The following is a 6,466-nucleotide window of genomic DNA, read 5'->3' as shown; positions in this document are numbered from 1 at the left end:
AGAGGGAAAGAATGAAAGTTAAAATAGAGAAAGGGAGAAAGAGAGAGACATTGTGAGATTGAGAGATTGACCTTTCCTACTTAATGCTTCTTTCTGCAATCCACTTCCGCTTTCCTTTCATCGCCTACCCTCTCACCCGTCTAAGCAGTGTCTTGTACTCTTGTTCCCTACACCACGCCACATCCTCGTCCTCTCAAAACTGCTACACCTGACACGGCGGGTTCTTCTTTCTGATATCTGCTTTCCCTTTTCTTTCATCGCCTACCCTCTCACCCGTTCTAAGCAGTGTCTTGTACTCTTGTTCCCTACACCACGCCACATCCTCGTCCTCTCAAAACTGCTACACTTGACACGGCGGGTTCTTCTTTCTGATATCTGCTTTCCCTTTCCTTTCATCGCCTACCCTCTCACCCGTCTAAGCAGTGTCTTGTACTCTTGTTCCCTACACCACGCCACATCCTCGTCCTCCCAAAACTGCTACACCTGACACGGCGGGTCCGGAGTGCACCTGATCCCCGCCAACAACTCTCACAACCTGCTCACCACACACCTCTGCCACATTTGACACACCTGTCAGCACTCAAAGAGCCGCTTCCTACCTGCAATTACTGCAAAGATAGGCTGAATAGGAACATAAAGAAACTTGTTTATGTGAAATTATGTAAAGAAAAAAAAAAAAAGGATAGCCGATTAAATATACGCCTTGTTGCCAGACTTCGGTTATACTTCGAGGCGAATGATGTATAAGTGAGTTTAAATCATCTCTTACTAATTTTGCTTTGAAGATAAGATGGCCATTTCTTTTATTAACACTATCACTTTAAAAAAAAACGCGGAGTCCTTTTCTTCCTCCTAATCTTTTTCCGACACATTTTTTGCCTTTCCTGCTGCAAGTCTCTGAGCTCCACGAAACCAGTCCAGAGCAGATGCACCCGCGACACGGCGCAGTGTTTGGCGGGGCGGCGAGGGCGAGTACCACCTGCTGGACGATTCTCTACAGTGGAGGTGCACGGCGGTGGGCTGTGTCTCGAGACCAAAAGAGGCTATAGCGGCGTGAGGGCAGGTGGTGCGGCTGGGATGTGCAGGTAAGAAGAGATACAAAGCTGCGTAGCGGAATGAGAAGGAAGTGAGCTGCGAAAAGAAGAGATGGGCGAGGAGAAGAAGGGACAAGATTGGGACCACTGTGAGATTTGAGGGTTGATGGTGCGGCAGGGATATAAGAGAAAAATACAAAGCTGCGTAGCGGAATGAGAAGGAAGTGAGCTACAGAAGGGAGAGATGGGCGAGGAGAAGAAGGGACAAGATTGGAACCACTGTGAGATTTGAGGGTTGATGGTGCGGCAGGGATATACAGGTAAGAGAAAATATACAAAGCTGCGTAACGGATTGAGAAGGAAGTGAGCTACAGAAGGGAGAGATGGGCGAGGAAAAGAGGGAAGATTGGGACCATCATCATCATCATCATCATCATCATTATCATCGTTTAACGTCCATTTATTCCCTATGGTGCGGTTGGACGGGATATGATCCTCCTCCACTGTTGCCGGTCCATAGCCATTTCTTCCGTGATGTTCGGCCTCTCATATCTTTCTCCACCACTGTGAGGTTTGAGGGTTGATGGTGTGGCAGGTGTAGATTGAGGTGCGAGAGAGTGATTGAGATGCAGGAAAGTGTTGGCAAAAGAAGGGAGATATGGGCAGCAGCAGGATGGGTCTGTGGGTAAGGATCGCGGGGCAGAAAGGGAAGGCAAGGCTGGGAGAGGCGATGCAGTGGAATCCTAAGCGATTTGATCCGTGATGGAGTGTGTTGCCCCTCTTCCTCCCTCTCTCCTTCAATCCCTCCCTCCCTTCCTCTCTGCCTCAAGCACACACGCACATACGCACAGACACAAATACCCACTGTATGATTTTATAGTGAAGTTATTTAGTTTTGTTGACGTTGTAGCTTGTAAAGAGAGAGAGAGAGAGAGAGAGAGAGAGAGAGAGAGAGAGAGAGAGAGAGAGAGAGAGAGAGAGAGAGAGAGAGAGAGAGAGAGAGAGATTGGAAGTAACAGACAGATGATAACACGTAAGCCAAACATGAGGTAGTAATTTGTTTATTATTAATACGCGCATCAGAATAAATAACAGGTCTTGCACTTGCATTAAAAGTTATTTTGGGAAGGACTTTTTGTATCGTTATCGCACGCTAATTACGACATAAACCACGGAATAATCGACCGAGTTATGTGCATGGCGCGTCAAGTACTCACAATCATTTTTAAGGGGTTGGGTGGGGCCTGACCTTACACGCCTTATCAGTCTGGCAGGGACGGCACCGCGGCCCCGCCTCCCCCTGAAGCCAGCACCTCCCTCGTGCACGCCGGCAGACACCCAGGACTTAGGAAATGGATGCCAATATTATCAGGAGGAGCGAAGGGAAGAAATAGATATATAGGTTGGTAGGAAGGTAGATGGACGGATGGATATAGATAGATAGATAGACACAGGTGAATAGATAAACATAGATTAATTGACTGACCGATTGATATAGATAGATAGACGTACTACATCAATATATAACTTGTGTATACCGATAGATAAACCTAAAACTTATAAAACAGACAGATAGATTACCTGGTATAGAAAAAGAAAAAGGACAGGTATGCGCAAGGAACGTTAGACACACAGGCCGACGGATGAACTAACACAGGAACAAAGCTGGACACATATGGACACACAGACAGATGGACTGCACTGACGCATCTTGAAGCTGCGTCGCGCCAGCTGCTCCTCGGATCTGACGGGCGGGCGGGCAAGCCTCAAGTGGAGACATGCGCGGCGCGAAAAATATGAAACCCAACGTGTGCTTCTACGGTATAACGGGCCCTGAAGGAGGAGGAAGAGGAGGAGGAGGAGGAGAAGAGAGGAGGAGGAAGACGCCAGGAAAGGTAAAGCCGCTGAGTCACTCCATCGAATTAAAACGACCCGGTATAACGCCAGATGTGCCAAGGAAGAGCAGAGTCGGGGCGGGGCGGCACACGGCTGGGCGGAACGAGTGTCATGTCAACCAGGCTAGTAAAGGGTCAGCGCCTCGCGAGTGTGCCCTGCCCGGCCCGCTGGTTGGGAGGTGTTTGATCACGGCAGGGTTAACTCTCTCTCTTCTCTTCTCTTCTCTTCTCTTAACCCTGGATCACGGAACGCTGGATGAATGTGGGTCGAGTGGTCAGGGCCGCAACCTGGTGACCGCGAAGAGCAGTGTTTGGGGGCTAAACATTTACTCTTTTGTCCATCCCATATCGTCGAGTGATTTTTTTTTTTTTACATCAGTGGACACGGCAATAAAAAAGTACAAAAAAAAGCCCGCTACTCGCCGCTCCTATAAAAGATAAAAGTAAAGAGTACCCAAAAGAGAGGTCAATTTCGGGTGGAGAGGTGTCTTGATTTAAATTCGCCTCCTTTGGTTTACAACGAAAATAAATTCATGCCAAGAGTAAACGAAATAAACACTGGTAATATGTAAACAAATTGTCCTCGTTTAAATTCACCTCCTTTGGATTACAACGAAAAAAAATCATGCCAAGAGTAAACGAAATAAACACTGGTAATATGTAAACAAATTGTCCTCGTTTAAATTCACCTCCTTTGGTTTACCACGAAAAAAAATCATGCCAAGAGTAAACGAAATAAACACTGGTAATATGTAAACGAATTATCCTCTGTTTTTTTGTTGTTTTTTTTTTTGTTTTTTTTTTGCACATGCGGCAGAGAAAACTCCCACAAGAGAACACAGCAGACGGAGAGTTTGAGTTTATGGAAATTCGTCAAGGATCTTATGGGTATCAAATTTAAAAAAATGTTATCGACAAATTAAATTCTCAAACTTTAATTCATGAAAAACTGGAATGCAACGGAAAGACTATTTGGACAACCATTCTCCTTAATTTTCCCTGTAACACACCCAAATGGAGTAACAGTAGGGAGAGGAGCTCGGAAAACAAAAATCCGTAATTCATTCTCTTTTATTACATTGGAGGACACGGCTCAAGGGGCAACAAAAAGGGTACAAAAAAATAAAAAAAAGCCCGCTACTCGCCGCTCCCATAAAAGATAAAAGTAAAGAGTGGCGAAAAGAGAGGTCGATTTCGGGGTCACCATCACCAGAAGCAACACTGAAGACAGGAAACAGTATTGCAAGCATATAGAAGGTATGTAACGAGTCAGGTGATGTACAAACACGCACACACTCACACACACAAGCGGCGAGGCAGGGAAACTTTCCGGGCCGCCTCCTCAGCTCTCCAGACTCAGCGGACCTTTTAATGGAGTGAGAGGGAGTGAGGGCACGTAACCCTCTGACAGCTCCGCTTACCTCAGCACTACTTAGCCTGGTAATATAATGCTGACTTCCTCCTCCTCCTCCTCCTCCTCCTCCTTCTCCAGCTCCTTCTCCTCCTGCTTCTCTTCCCTTTCCTCATGCTCCTCCTCCCTCTGACGCCCGGACTCTCCCTCCCCTCGGGGTCTTCGCCCTCACTTAACGGCCTCCTCCTCCCCCCAGGGACCCGGGTTCTCTTCCTTCAGTCCGAGCAGGAAACATCAAGATTTTTTCAACTCTTAACAATGCAATGCAAGTGCTCTTGATTAAAGAGTCAGTTCAGTGAGTGCGAATTATGTGTTAATGCAGTCACGTGCAGGTCTTGTGCCTACGAATGGCGGCGTTATCCCCGCGATAAGAATCAGGGGTCCTCACCTGGGCCGAGGCGCTCACCCTGTCTGTTAACTCATGTCCGCTGCCAGTCACACTCACTCCATTAACGATCCGTCGAAGGACAATGAAAACTGATGAAAAAAATTCCGAACAATGTTACCTAAATAGCCGGGTGACACAGGTCAACCTTTAAGCCGATGTCCGATACCTTCATAAGGAGACGAAAGTCCCGCGACAAAAGACATATTAACTGGGCACCGTTTGGGGCGTACTGGCGGGCCTCTTGATCCCTTATCTCCTCCCCAGGGGGCGGCGGCCAGGACCTCGCCGTACCTCATTTCTTTAGTGATAATTCTTAGCCTTGTGTTTAGCAAGATAAACCAATGACCCAGGAAAGAATAAGTATCAAAGATATCAATATTAATAAGAGGAATATCTTTGAGCTGTCAAGCTATGAGAGGAGGTGAGCATGGGTGGAGTGACCTCCGTAGATGGACCTCGAGACTGATTTAGCGCTGAGTGTGATTCTTGCGGCGACTCTCGTGGGCGGCAACACGCGTCGCTGCGGCTGGCGGCTCCGCCCGCGGCCGGCGGCGTGCCGTGCTCGGGGTGGGTCACGCAACGCTCCGCGGGGACTCGCGGCTGCCGAGGACACGGGTGAGTCGAGCATCAGTGTATCCCGCTGAGGGAAGTGAACATTTCGAGAGAGATAGAATAATGGATCTGTTACCTATTGGTAAATAAGAAAAAGCATAAGGGAGAATATCTTAGAGCATAAATTAGGTCCAAAATGCCATTGAGAGCATCAGTTTAATAAATGGTCCCCGCAAAGCAATTATGTACATGACACCGAACATGTCCAGAGTGCTCCATCAAGGCCTGAAATTTACGTGCATTAAGTCTTTGAGTCTGCTCGTAATTTACTTCCGAGTATATTTAAGAAAGATCAAGGAAGCCCCTGACCCCCGAGGCGGAGGGGCCCTGCGCCTCGCCGCCTCGCCGACAGAAGGGTCCCGGTGGCGCGCGTTGTGCCGTGCCTGAGTTACAGCCCCGCCGCTCCCCCTTCCCTTCTTGTTGTACGTTCTCAAGCGGTTCATAAACCACGGCGGCACAGTCAGCCCCGCACTGATCTTGAATGTCAAGTGACCCGTTTTGGAGGCGGCCTTGTTTATGCGGGGTGGTCTCGTCAGGGTGGTGGCAGGGCATGTAGCAGCGCCGGGGGTCACTCCGCCGCATGCCACACCACCCCGCCCGCCGCCCTCAAGTACTGCTGTCCCCCTTCACTTGATCCCTGACTCTCAACGTATCTCTCACGATTAGTCTTCATAGCTTCTATTAACACGACGCTTCCCGCCTCCTTCTACTGATAAACCTTTCCTCCATCGCCGCCGCCTCATCCAGTGTTATCGCCACTTGTGGAGGATTCCTGTGGGTTGAGGCGAGGTCTTAGGCTGAAGTATCTTACTATCACACATCCTTTTAATTGTAACTCTGCGGCTTCATTCTCGTCAAGCATCGAGGCACACGTTATTTTGCTTCTGTGACGGTGACGACAAATTACTAGGGATTAAACCTCCTCTTCTAGAATACAAATCACGATCCTCTACTGCCGACGCGTCTCATCTTGCTGCATAGATTACTTCTCGTCCGGAGTTACTTCGACAAGAGAGAAATGTAAACACTTGTTGAAGTTTATAATGAACTCATAACAGGAACAGAACATGGCCGACTCCTTATTTACAAACAAATAAATTCAAATTGACTGCACGCCTGGAATGCC

This window comes from Eriocheir sinensis, chromosome 17, assembly GCF_024679095.1.
Source record: "Eriocheir sinensis breed Jianghai 21 chromosome 17, ASM2467909v1, whole genome shotgun sequence".
NCBI lineage: Eukaryota > Metazoa > Arthropoda > Malacostraca > Decapoda > Varunidae > Eriocheir > Eriocheir sinensis.
Note: the sequence above shows the minus strand (reverse complement) of the source record.